The 12,308-nt window shown below is 41.0% G+C and overlaps 1 protein-coding gene and 1 long non-coding RNA gene across 5 annotated transcripts in view; one reads left to right on the forward strand and one right to left on the reverse strand.

The window, feature by feature from the left end:
• Positions 1-12,308, forward strand: part of me1 (malic enzyme 1, NADP(+)-dependent, cytosolic) — a 409,773-nt gene that overhangs the window by 165,160 nt on the left and 232,305 nt on the right. The window lies entirely within an intron of this gene.
• LOC137321921 (uncharacterized) overlaps positions 1-12,308 on the reverse strand; it is a 102,604-nt gene that overhangs the window by 11,633 nt on the left and 78,663 nt on the right. For both annotated transcript variants that reach the window (XR_010962924.1, XR_010962923.1), the window contains one exon: positions 6,816-6,922. This is a non-coding gene — a long non-coding RNA (uncharacterized lncRNA). The remainder of the gene's footprint in view (positions 1-6,815; positions 6,923-12,308) is intronic.

The following is a 12,308-nucleotide window of genomic DNA, read 5'->3' on the forward strand; positions in this document are numbered from 1 at the left end:
TCCATGTAGTTTACATCAATTGCGCTACCCTCGTCGATTCTCCTTGTCACCTCCTCTCAAAATTGAATAAAGTTAGTCAGACATGACCTCCCGTTAACTAATCTTTGCTGACTGTCCTTGATTAGTCTGTGCTTTTCTAAGTGATAATTTATCCTGTCCCTCAGAATGATTCCAATAATTTGCCCACCAGAGGTTAGTCTGACTAGCCTGTAAATACTTGGTCTATCCTTCGCTCCCTTTTTAAATAACTGTACAACATTAGCAGTCCTCCAATCCTCCGGCACTATGCCTGTATCCAGTGATGTTTGGAAAATGATTGATTGTTAAAGCCTCTGCTATTTCCTCCCTCGCTTCTTTTAACAGCCTGGGATACATTTCATCCGGCCCTGGTGATTTATCCATTTTCAAAGATGTAATCCCCTTAATACTTCCTCGCTCATATGCTTATCCCATCCAATATTTCACACTCCTCCTTAACTTCAGTCCCTGTATTATCCCTCCTTTTGTGAAGACAGATGCAAAGTATTCATTAAGAACCATACCCACATCTTCCACCTCCACACATAGTTTACCTTTTTGGTCTCTAATAGGCCCTACTCTTTCCTTAGTTATCCTCTTGCTTTTAATGTATTTATAAAACATCTTTGGGTTTTCTTTGATTTAACCTGCTAATATGTTTTCATGCCCTCTCTCTGCTTTCCTAATTTCCTTTTTAACTTCACCCCTGCACTTTGTATTCTCGTCTAAGCTTTCTGTAGTATTGAGTTCCCAGTGTCTATCATAGGCTTTCTTTTTCTGCCTTATCTTACCCTGAATGCTTCTTGACATCCAAGGGGCTCTAGATTTGGCAGCCCCTCCCTTTTTATGTGTGGGAACATGTTTACCCTGAACCCCTCGAATTAACCCTTTGAATGTCTCCCACTGCTCTGACACTGATTTACCTTCAAGTAGCTGTTTCCAGTTTACTTCTGCTAAATCACTTCCCAGTTTACTAAAATTGGCCTTTCCCCAGTTGAAAATTTTAATGCCTGCTCTGTCTTTGTCCTTTTCCATAACTATGCTAAAACTAACTTATCACTTCCACCAAAATGCTCTCCCACTGCTGCTTCTTCCACCTGCTGCTCTTCATTTCCTAGAACTAAATGCAGAACTGCCCCCACCGCTTGTTGGGCTTGTTATATACTGGCTATAAAAAAAATCTCATATGCAATTTAAGAATTCTACGCCCTCTATACCATTCACACTGTTTGTATCCCAATTAATATTATGGGAGTTGAAATCCCCTACTATTACTGTCCTATTTTTGTACTTCTCAGAAATTTCCCTACCTATTTGCTCATCTATCTCCTGCTGACTGTTTGAGGGTCGATAGTGCACTCCCAGTAGTGTGACTGCCCCTTTTTTGTTCTTTAGCTCAACCCATAGGGCCTCATTTGACACTCTTAAAATCATCCCCCCACCCCACAACTGTAATTGTTTCCTTAACCAAAGTTGCCACCCCCTCCTTTTTTTATCACCCTCTCTTGCGTCTGAAAACCTTGTAACCAGGGACATTGAGCTGCCACTCCTGCCCCTCTTTAAGCCATGTTTGTTAGTTAAGTTATCATACTGCCACATATCTATCTGTGCCCTTAGCTCATCCGCCTTATTTTCTATACTCCTTGCTTTGAGGTAAATACATTTAAGGACTGCCAAACTCCTATTTATTTTCTAACCTTCGTTTCCTCTGCCTTCCAGACTCGCTCACTGATTTTCTGCCTTCTATTTCCAGTTCCGACTTTATCCCATCTGAATCCATACTCAGGTTCCCACCCCCCTGCAAAGCTAGTTTAAACCCTCCCCGACAGCACTAGCAAACCTCCCCGCCAGGATATTGCTCCCTGCCCTGTTGAGGTGCAACCTGTCTGGCTTGTCCAGGTCCCACTTCCCCCAGAACTGGTCCCAATGCCCCAGGTATCTAAAGCCCTCCCTCCTGTACTACCTTTGCAGCCACGCATTCATCTGCTATTTCTATTCTCACTAGCGCATGGCACTGGGAGTAATCTGGAGATTACTACCTTTTTTTTGAGGTCCTGCTTTTTAATCTTTTTCCTAACTCCTTAAACTCTGCCTGCAGGACCTCTTCCTCTTTCTACCTATGTTGTTGGTCCCAATATGGAACATAACCTCTGGCTGTTTACCCTCCAACATACCATCCTGGAATCACGCCTGCGGCCGAAGAAATGCCTGTCTGCTCCCCTAACTATGGAATCTCCTACCACTTTTGCTCTCCCGCCCTGTCTCCTTCACCCCTGTACAGCTGAGCCGCCCATGGTGCTCTGGTCTTGGCTCTGGCTGCACTTCCTAGGGGAACCCTCCCCCCACCAGTGTTCAGAACTGAATACTGGTTAGAGAGTGAGATGCCCTCAGGGGACTTCTGAACTACCTGCCTGGTCCTCCTTGGCTGGTGGTCACCCAGTCTTTCTGTGCCTGCACTCTCAAGCTTGCGAGGTGATCATCTCCTGAAATGTGCTATCCACAAAACTCTTAGCCTTCCGGATGCACTGCAGTGACGCCAGCTGCTGCTCAAGGTCCGAAACCCGGAGCGCGAGCTCCTCCAGCTGACGACACTTCCTGCACCAGTGGTTGTCCAGGACATGGGAAGCGTCCTGGAGTTCCCACATGGCACAGGATGCGCTTTCCACGGGTCTGAGCTGCCCTGCCATGCCTCTGTTTTTAGATTATTAACTAAGAATAAACCATCTCTTCAACCCCTCATTGCTCAGAGAAAACATGGGAAGCCCTAGTTCTCTTGCCATCTCAGAATGCAGAAGATTACTACATTACATCCCAACATATAGGCTGAGACTGTCCAGATTCCTTTACAGATAAAATGGAAAATTGATAAAATAGGATTCAGCACAATAATAGAAGATGCACTACTACAAATTAAGTTGACTGTTTTAAAAACAAAGACAGCATCCATAATTCTTTCAGCTCTTTTTAGCTTGTTCTTAGAAACACACATTCTATGACTTCATGTAGCGATTTGAGTTCCAATTTCCCACTAATTTCGTAAGAGGCAAGGTAAATAGACCACTGGTGGCCCGTTACAGGTCACTAGATTTTAAGATTATCATTTTTTCCTTTTGAAACAGAAGCAGTCTTATTGCAGATGGCCATTAACAAACCATATCCAAGCAGGCATCCAATATAAACAGTGAGTTAATGGACTCAGATGTTTCTCCTGTTGATGGTATTCAGACCTTCCCATCTCAATATCTGAAATATTTTGAGACAGCTGTCACCATAAATATGTTCAGATAAAGTAGCCTTATGGTCTATGGAGACACAAAACAGACTGTATTTTTGGTAGCCTGACATGAATTGAAGCAGAAAAGAAAATCTATTGAATAAGTTGACAGGCATGTATATTAGCCACCTCTATAACAACTTAGCCATAAAACAGAGTAAATCTTACTCATTCCATAGACACAGCTGAGTGAAGACTTTTTTTTCAAAATTCAGATTTACCCTATCTAAAATCATACAATTTGTCACAATTTTCAAAATGGGGTGGGGGAGAACAAGGGAAAAGAGCTGACCAGTTTTAGCTGTTATTGGACCAGTTAATTATAAATAAATCAAATAAGCCAAACAACACTTTTCTTACTTTCTACAGTATTTAGAGACACACAAGATTTGATGTCTAGAAAATTATTGGCTTAGTTTTCTATTTTTGTTAATTGGAAGCCAAAAGTTTATAATTCTGTTGTACAATATTCTGGTAGATTTAATTTTTCTAAAATCATGGTTGTTTAAAATAGTTTACTGCTGGGACTTTCTGGGAACAATACAATTCCATCAGAGGAAAAATGTACACTTTTTTTATACAAAAAAATAAACCAAGTGACTAAGTCTAGAAGCTGGGTTCCATTCTAGCTCCAGACTAATCAAATTAAGTTTTGTCTTTCCCAGTATTAAGGTCTTATATGAAATGAGTTTGGACAGTCTTAAACCAGTTCTTAATGGGCACAGATATGTATCATAAACCACCCATAATTCAGCATTTAATTGACAGTCAATTTCAAACCACAAGATTAGCTGGTTTGTAAAGAGAAAATTACTAATGGGTACAGTAGGATTTTTTAAAACTTAGCTTAGAGTTTCCAGTTTATGGGTTGTATAACTAACTTTCTATATTCTATCTATTTCTGGGACTTTCTGGATCTTACTACTTAATTTTCACTTACAACTGCTTTTAGGTATATTTCCCTTTCCATTCATTTCCTTTAGCCTTGGCTCAGTGGTAGCACTCTTGCCTCTGAGTCAGAAGGTAAGACTCACTCGAGCGACTTGAGCACATAATGTCGGTTAACATTTCAGTGCAGTACTGAGGGAATGTTGCACTATTGGAGGTGCTGTCTTTTGGATGAGTCATTAAACTGATGCCCCGTCTGCCCCCTCAGGTGGATGTAAAAGATCCCATGTCACGGCTTTTTTTTTTGGTAAGATTTTTCTGCTGTCATTTTGAATTGGTTGTTTTCATTCATGCTTTTGTTTTTAATTAGAATTGATGATGCTTTTCCCATCATTGGTATGTTGACCACCCCTTGATCTGTTGCTATTGTATGTTTATGAAATTTGAGCCACTCTGGCACAAGTGTGAAGCATACTGTGTATATGAAATGTGATACCTAAAGTGTGACAGATGCTGGCTGTACTAGATACATTGTTTTGTAAGGACAGGAAAATTATACCGTGTAAAATAAAGTGCAAGTGTGTATTTCTTTAAGGCTAGAAAGTGTAACTGCTGTGGACTTTTTGGAATAAGTGCCAGGGTTAGTTATAGGTCATGCTCCAGATCAGAAACCTGGCTTTGTTTGACTGGTCAATTTAAGAATTTGTAGGCCATGTGGAGCAGGTATGCTCTTGGAGGAAGGGGGATAAAGCCCACAGAATTTTAAGATGGCTTTCAAACTCTAAGAAAAGGAGCCACGTTCAAGATGTTGTAAATTATCAAAATTTTAAGAAGTCCTGACCACCTTGCACTGCTGGCCAGAGTGGGCAGGGGATCCACCCTATACCAGGCTGAGCAGGAATTACCTTGCATGGCAAGGCCCTGGCTTAAATTCTGTCTATTCCAGTGCACGCCTGCCGGAGTTGCAACAGGAGTGTGCCGGAAGGGCTGAGGTTTTTGGCCCCATCCTTTTTACTGCACGCTTCAGTGACTGGCCTACAAATATGTTTGTAAACCAGATCTGACATGGGGTTAAATATTCTGCTGTCAAGGAGCCTCTAATGGTGTGAAATGTGGAAAACTTTCTCATGATTGGCCTTTGACAAGGCTGTAACAAGCACCAAATGGCCTTTTATCTAGCTCCTTGTTAATATTTGTTTGGAGGGATAGGAATCCAGACATATTAAAAAAAAAAAATCTAGCAGTAGATATATAGCTAGTTACTGTTTTCTGTTGCATTTCAGCCACTTTTAACAACTGTCTATTAATGTCTCAACCATTAGGGATGAGTGGAATGTTGCCCCCTCTGTTTTAAGCTGGACAATCCCCTCATCCCTGCTGAGAGCTGACATAGCCGTCTTTTTTTTAAAAAGAGAAATCCCATGGCAATATAGTAGATTGATAACTTGGCAAACACGTTGTGCTACAGGCTTACTGTGTAGTTTTTGGCAGTCTTTCAAGTATGATGCCTAACCTTATGCATTGACCTTTATTAGTCATCTTCTAGGATAAATTCATGTACCTTCTGTTTGCATCAAGTGCTGTTATTTTGCTGTTTGCATTAGGATACATATATTTCCATATTAACCTGTTACTATATTGAGCATCAAAAAAGTCTTGCATGTCAACTTTTTTCTGCACTATTTTGGTGTATTTGATGTCCATTTGTTAATTTGTAACTATTTAATTGTGATTAGATTTCAATAAAAGATGTTACATTTTGTGTAGTCAATATTCTTTTTACCTGCTATGCAAAAGTAACATTAATTTATTTGCTTGTCTTTATTGCTAATAATGTTACATACATCAGAATGTTGTTGAGTATCTAAGTTATAACCACATGGGCCATAAAGTAAAAGTGTGTACAATGCCACCACAGTCTTATGTCTGTTATGAGTGTTACATAAATATTTATCTGGGATTTGTGTAAAAAAAATTCTCATGTATCCAACCAGAATTTGGGGAGGGGGAGTTGACAACAAAGGTCACACTTGTCCAATTACGAGCAGCAAAATCTCTGACCAGTTATGTGAGCAATTTTGCATTCAGACGATACCTTAAGTTAAGGGACTTCTGACTTTTTCCTTTTTGGTTGTTCCGTAAAACATTTCAGTGAAAAAGTGAAATGCTTGGTTTTAACGGAAGAAAATGGATATAATTTTAAAATTTAAGGTGGTAATGTTTCGGAACGTGGAAAAAGCCAACACCACTGTCCCATTCTGAGAGAAACCCCTATCCATCTGGCCTTCTCTCCATATCCTTAATACTGTCTTACTCTTTAGAGATGATGTGGAGATGCCGGTGATGGACTGGGGTGGACAAATGTAAGGAATCTTACAACACCAGGTTATAGTCCAACAATTTTATTTTAAAATCACAAGCTTTCGGAGATTATCCCCTTCGTCAGGTATGCATAGAAATTTAGAAATGCATAGTTATCTTGGCTGCTTAAATCTTTTCCTGGTAATTTATTCTGTAACTCCATTACCCTTTGAGTCCAAAAGTTCTGTGTGACATCCCTTGCTTCTAATTTTATTTTTTTGTGTCCCCAGTATTGAATTGTTCATATTTTATCTCCAATTCCACGATTGCTTACCTTAACCATAGATTCTGCAGTGGCAATTAAAGTATAGAGCATCAGTTTCCTCTGTCCACTGTCGGTCGTCTCTTTGGAAAAGCTGCAGCAATATAGTGAAACATGACCTTTTGAAAAGCAGAAATGTAATAGTTATTAAGATTCTAGATTTTGGTCTGGCTAACTTTAATGGGATGAGACAGGGACTTGTCAAAACTACTATTGAGTAAAACTACAGATTAACAGAGGGAGGTGTTCAAAAAAGAACTTGGTTTAATACAGGGCCAGTCTTACCCATAAGAGCTCTACTTGCCAAATAAAACAGCCATAGTCAACAAGTGGTGAGAGGTAACATAAAACTAAAGGAAAGAGCATATAAAAATGCAAAGAATAGTGTGGATCCCGGGGACTGGGAGAGATATAAAGAACAGCAAAAGAAGTCAAAAATGATAGTAAGAGCTGCAAAAAGGAATATGAACAGAAATTTGCAAGGGTTATCAAGATTACAGTTTTTATAATTATATTAGAAGAAAAAGTCAAGGGTAACGTGGGCTCTTGAAAAACAGATGCGGATAATATTGCAAATGAAAATAAGGAAATGGCAGACTTGTTGAATAATTACTTTGTGTCAGTCTTCACAGTGGAGGAAGAGGATAATATACCTGACATTCCAGGGAAACGAAACAATGAATCAAGGACTGGAACTCACTAAACTTTACATAAGCAAGAAAACAGTACTAGAAAAAATAATGGCATGAAAGACTGACAAATCCCCAGGACCTGACTGTTTCCACCAGAGGGTTTTAAAGGAACTAGTGAGGAAATTGCAGAAGCTTTAGCCGTAATCGTCCAAAACTTCCTCAATTTCAGGAATTGTCCCTTTTTTAGATTGAAAAATTGCAAATGTAACTCCATTATTTAAGAAAGGAGAGTGAGCGACCTGTTAGACTAACAGCTGTTGTGGGGAAGTTATTGAAATCTGTCCTTATAGGGTTACTGAGCACTTAGAAATTTGAACTGATTAGAAAGAGCCAACATGGATTTGTAAAAGATAGGTCATGTCTAACAAACCTAATTGAATTTTTTGAGGATGTAACTGAAGTAGTGGACAAGAGAATGTCTATGGATGTTGTTTATATGGACTTCCAGAAGGCATTTGATAAGGTTCCACATGAGACTGTTAGCTAAAATTAAAGCTCATGGAATTGAAGGCAAATTATTGACCTCGTTAGATTTGTTACATGGTAGAAGACAGTAACTATTTGTTTTATTCGTTCATGGCATGTGGGCGTCACTGGCGAGGCTGGCATTTTTATTGCCCATCCCTAATTGCCCTTGAGAAGGTGGTGGTGAGCCGCCTTGAACTGCTGCAGTCCGTGTGGTGAAGGTTCTCCCACAGTGCTGTTAGAAGGGAGTTCCAGGATTTTGACCCAGCAACGATGAAGGAACGGCGATATATTTCCAAGCCGGGATGGTGTGTGACTTGGAGGGGAACGTGCAGGTGGTGTTGTTCCCATGTACCTGTTCTTGTCCTTCTAGGTGGTAGAGGTCGCGGGTTTGGGAGGTGCTTCGAAGAAGCCTTGGCGAGTTGATGCAGTGCATCCTGTGGATGGTACACACTGCAGCCACTGCGCCGGTGGTGAAGGGAGTGAATGTTTAGTGTGGTGGATGGGGTGCTAATCAAGCAGGCTGCTTTGTCCTGGATGGTGTCGAGCATCTTGTGTTGTTGGAGCTGCACTCATCCAGGCAAGTGGAGAGTATTCCATCACACTCCTCACTTGTGCCTTGTAGATGGTGGAAAGCTGAAAGCCTTTCGGAGGTGAGTCACTCGCTGCAGAATACCCAGCCTCTGACCTGCTCTTGTAGCCACAGTATTTATATGGCTGGTCCAGTTAAATTTCTGGTCAATGGTGACCCCCAGGATGTTGATGGTGGGGGATTAGGTGATGGTAATGCCGTTGAATGTCAAGGGGAGGTGGTTAGACTTTTTTTTGTTGGAGATGGTCATTGCCTGGCACTTGTCTGGCGCAAATGTTACTTGCCACTTATGAGCCCAAGCCTGGATGTTGTCCAGGTCTTGCTGCATGCAGGCTCGGACTGCTTCATTATTTGAGGGGTTGTGAATGGAACTGAACACTGCAATCATCAGCGAACATCCCATTTCTGACCTTATGTTGGAGGGAAGGTCATTGATGAAGCAGCTGAAGATGGTTGTGCCTAGGACACTGCCTTGAACTCCTGCAGCAATGTCCTGGGGCTGAGATGATTGGCCACCAACAACCGCTACCATTTTCCTTTGTGCTAGGTATGACTCCAGCCACTGGAGAGTTTTTCCCGATTCCCATTGACTTCAATTTTACTAGGGCTCCTTGGTGCCACACCCAGTCAAATGCTGCTCACCTCACCTCTGGAATTCAGCTCTTTTGTCCATGTTTGGACCAAGGCTGTAAAGAGGTCTGGAGCAGAGTGGTCCTGGCGGAACCCAAACTGAGCATCGGTGAGCAGGTTATTGGTGAGTAAGTGCCGCTTGATAGCACTGTCGCCGACACCTTCCATCACTTTGCTGATGATTGAGAGTAGACTGATGGGGCGGTAATTGGCCGGATTGGATTTGTCCTGCTTTTTGTGGACAGGACATACCTGGCCAATTTTCCACATTGTCGGGTAGATGCCAGTGTTGTAGCTGTACTGGAACAGCTTGGCTAGAGGCGCAGCTAGTTCTGGAGCACAAGCCTTCAGCACTACAGCCGGGATGTTGTCTTTGCTGAATCCAGTGCACTCAAGTCGTTTCTTGATATCACGTGGAGTGAATAGAATTGGCTGAAGACTAGCCTCTGTGATGGTGATCGGGAGGCGGCTGAGATGGATCATCCACTCGGCTCTTCTGGCTGAAGATGGACTCTGCCATCGTTGAGGATGGGGATGTTTACAGAGCCGCCTCCTCCTGGGATAATGGGTATGTACTTGAATTAGAAGGAAGTGACCAGTGGTGTCCCACAAGGATCTGTGCTGGAGCCTCTGCTATTCAATATGTATTAATGACTTGGATAACACGAGAGCCATGTATCCACGTTTGCTGATGACAAAGATTGGTGGCATAGTAAGTAGTGTAGAAGGGAGCATAACATTACAGAGACACATTGATAGATTAAGTGAGTGGGCAAAACTGTGGCAATGAATTTCAGTGCAGGCAATTGTGAGGTCATCCATTTTGAACTAGAAAAGGATAGATCAGAGTATTTTTTTAAATGGTGAAAAGCTCGGAACAGTGGAGGTCCAAAGAGATTTTGGGGTCTATGCATACAGATCACTAAAATGTAGTCGTCGGGTACAAAAAAAATCAAAAAGTCTAATAGAATGTTAGCCTTTATAATTAGAGGGCTAGAATATAAAGAGGATTAAGTTTTGCTGCAGCTATACAAAACCCTGGGTCTACCACACCTGGAGTATTGTGTACAGTTCTAGGCATCAAACCTTAGGAAGGATATATTGGCTTTGGAAGGAGTGCAGCGCAGATTCACCAGGATGTTACCAGCGTTCCTAAGGTTAGATTGAGGAGTGATTAAATAAACTAGGCTCGTATTCTTTGGAATATAGAAGGTTAAGGGATGATTTGATTGAGGTTTTTAGGATTTTGAAAGGAATTGATAGGGTAGATAGAGAGAAACTTTATCCACTGGTGGGGGAGTCTAGGACAAGGGGACATAATCTTAAAATCAGAGCTAGGCCAATCAGGAGAGACAATTGTAAACAATTTTACAACACCAAGTTATAGTCCAGCAATTTTATTTTAAATTCACAAGCTTTCGGAGATTTTCTCCTTCCTCAGGCAAACGTTTGCCTGAGGAAGGAGAAAATCTCCGAAAGCTTGTGAATTTAAAATAAAATTGCTGGACTATAACTTGGTGTTGTAAAATTGTTTACAATTGTCAACCCCAGTCCATCACCGGCATCTCCAAATCAGGACAGAAGTTAGTAAACACTTGTTCACACAGAGGGCAGTAGAAGCATGGAACACTCCCACAAAAAGCAGTAGATACTAGCCAAGGATATTAAGGGATATGGAGCCAAGGTGGGTGGATGGAGTCAGCATACAGATCAGTTATGATCTCATTGGATGGCAGAACAGACTCAGGCTGAATGGCCTACTTCTGTTCTTTATCTATGTTGACTGTCCTTCAACAGTTGTGCTTTTCCGAATGTTTTCTCACTAGGGGTAAAAATTCTTCTCGCTGCATATAGTGAGATCATAAATTTGTCTAAGATTTTGTTTAGTATTTCTGGTGAATGTATTCTTAAAAGGGCATGCTTAAAATTTTGCTAGAAATATTGAACACAGGAAATCTGAACAAATGCATTTACAATGTAGCAATGAGAGCAAATTTCATGCCTGGTTCTCAGAACTATTGCAAAAAGTATGTTTCTGCTTCTTGCACCAATTCCCCTGTGGCCTCACTGAGCATGATTACCAAGTAGAGCCTCTCCTTTGCGACCTTATAAAATTTGCTGATTTTTATAGTTCTCCTGAATGTGTCTTGTTTGGGCCAGTTAGTTTTAAGGGATCTAAACTCTCCATTTGCGTAATCTCCAACCGGTCTGCTGCTCGTGCACAAGCACCTTGCAAAAGAAGTAAAGTAAAACTAATCTGTAGGATATGATTACCTGAATTGAGCTTCCATCCCTGTGTAGCTTCAGCTTTAACTGATGTTACCTAATGGATGATTAATACATGAGTGTTGTGGGTTCAGCAATCTGTTACCAGTGAAATAGCAAACTTTCTGGCTGTACAAATATCAGTTCCTGCTGGTCTGTTTATTTCAATGTACGGCATCATTTGCAGCATAACTCACTGGGTTGGTTTTAATAGATTTGTTTTGCAGTATTTGGGACAAATCATTTGAGACCTTCAGCTTGAAAAGCCCAGATAATGAGGCTTCACATTGGACTGATTTGTTATTGCAGAACATTGAAATTTATTTGGGGTATGTTTCTGCTTCTTGCACCAACTCCCCTGTGACCTCACTGAGTGATTACCAATTTGAGCCTCTCCTTTGCGACCTTTCTTGTCACTCTATTTTATTGATTCTATAGTGGCAGTTGCTCCTGAGAGCTAGATTAGAGTCTAAGACAAAGTATTACTGCATTGCAAAGTTTTTCTTTAAAGTCATGTGTGATTTGCCAATGAGGGGAGGGGAAAGCAGCTTCAACCTTCAAGAAAAAAATGATCAAATCCATAATTTGTTGGTAGACTGGGTATGTCTTCATGTCCTGCATTTTACTGGCTGAAAATGAATATATTTTTAAATATCCATTACAGCCATCACTGCAAAAGTCCTCCAGTGCCAGCTGAAATTATTTTTAATAACAGAAGAAAAGTCAAGGAGGAGAAAAGGCCAAAGTTCAATTTTCTAATATCCTAACTTTCCCCACTCAACCTTTTTTGTCTCTACTATCCGGTTAAATAGTTTATTTTGAACAATTAATGCTCTTTGAATAAAACAAAAATTCTTCCCT

Source organism: Heptranchias perlo, chromosome 5 (genome assembly GCF_035084215.1).
Source record: "Heptranchias perlo isolate sHepPer1 chromosome 5, sHepPer1.hap1, whole genome shotgun sequence".
NCBI lineage: Eukaryota > Metazoa > Chordata > Chondrichthyes > Hexanchiformes > Hexanchidae > Heptranchias > Heptranchias perlo.